Here is a 1,862-nt window from a genome sequence, read left to right as displayed (position 1 = left end):
AGTAAATAAGTAAGTAAGTAAGTAAGTAAATAAGTAAGTAAGTAAGTAAGTAAGTAAGTAAGTAAAAGTTTATTTTTATAGCACCTTTCACAGACAGAGAAGGTTACAAAGTGCTTTGAAAAGGTGCAAAAAATTATACAGAAAAATAAAACAATAAAAACATCAACAACATCCTAAAACAATAGCTAAGAAACAGACAACACACTAGAATTGTTAAAAAGCTTTATAAAAAAAGGAAAGTTTTAAGTTTGCTCTTAAAGGCAACCACAGAATCAAGTGCACGTATTGAGATTATTCCAGAGCCTTGGAGCGACGGCCTGGAAGGAGCGATCACCTCTAGACTTAAAGTGAGTGAAGGGGACCGTAAAAAGATTTGGATCTGATGASCTCAGCCCTCGAGAGGGTAAATACGGACACAACAGGGCTTTAATATATATATTGACAAAATATGAACCAAATACAGCTGTGGAATGTCAATGAGAAGTCATAAGAGAGCAACATGACAACATGTGACTGATGTTGTCTGTTGAAGAATGTTCATGGGTTGACTGGGTTATTTTAGTGCTTTAGATTTAACTTTTGCTAAAATTTTCAGTGCATTATAGTACAGTGCTTTATAATTAGGGCACCTAAATATTTGAGTTAGTGTTTTTGGGCAAGTAGAACTAATTTTTAGATTAGTGCTGCCCACCACTGCCTATTTCTATTGGAGCCAATTGTGTCTGTCTGTAAGCAAAATATCTCATGAACCAATGGATGTATTTTAATGAAACTCTCAGAAAATAACTATTAGATTAACTATTAGATAACTACAACTCATTCACTTTTGAAGGCAACCCAGTTCAAGATGGCCGCCACAGATGCCTGAACTCTGCAACTATAAAAACGTCTCTAACTCAGTCAGTTTTATGGCCATGATTATAATTAAAGGGACAATATTATGTGTTTCTCAGGCATACATTTAAATACTACACCATAACAAAGTATCTATGTCACCTTTAGCTGTTATTAAAATGCCGTTTTTATGTTTAAATAGACAATAAACATATCTTMTAGGGCTGGGCGGTATGACCTCAAATTCACATCACGGTATAAATTGAACCCCTTTATGGTAACGGTATATATCGTGGTAGAAAATTATCATAAAAAGTTAAGATAATGTAATTTTTAGAGAATTTTTTTTTGCAGAAAACTGTAATCTTAATTAAACCCAACATTTTTGCTTTAACATCTGCCTGCCAAACAATGAGCTTCTGCCTGCTGAACTTATCAGCTGCTGCTCTGCTGTGTGCTCATCTTCATCATCTTCATCATCAGAGCAGAAGCCGACTTTACATTAGCAAGATGGATTTATGGCTGAAGGAACGTCCACGTCTTTTTTTAAATGATCTCTGTGGGTAACAATACATAAAAAACTTTTTTTTCTCTGACAATTGGGTGTGAAAAACTACAGTTTTTAGAGCTTCACTCTGTGCGACGTGCAGCGAGAGGAGAGGAGAGGAAATGATCCCGTGACACGATGTAACTTTTCTACAGCGGGAGGGGGAAATTTAGAGGATTTATTCTCTTTTCGCATTTTAAAACACTAGAATTTCTTTGTTTTATTTTGAACTCCACCTGCTCAGTTGTCTCTGCACTCGCAGCCCTGTTCACACAGGTGCGATGACGTAATGACTATAGGACGGTAGAGCGTAAATTTCCACTGTAGGCCAACTTCATGCCGTTTCTACCGTCTACCGCATTACCACGCAGCCTATTATCTTCTCATCACTTCCTCTTCTAAACGTCTTGAAATTAGCCTTTGTCTCTTTAAGAACTACCTTACGCTTCTGTCTCGCCCATTTCAGTGCGGGGGGTGGGGG

This window comes from Austrofundulus limnaeus, unplaced genomic scaffold (genome assembly GCF_001266775.1).
Source record: "Austrofundulus limnaeus strain Quisiro unplaced genomic scaffold, Austrofundulus_limnaeus-1.0 Scaffold510, whole genome shotgun sequence".
Lineage (NCBI taxonomy): Eukaryota > Metazoa > Chordata > Actinopteri > Cyprinodontiformes > Rivulidae > Austrofundulus > Austrofundulus limnaeus.
Note: the sequence above shows the minus strand (reverse complement) of the source record.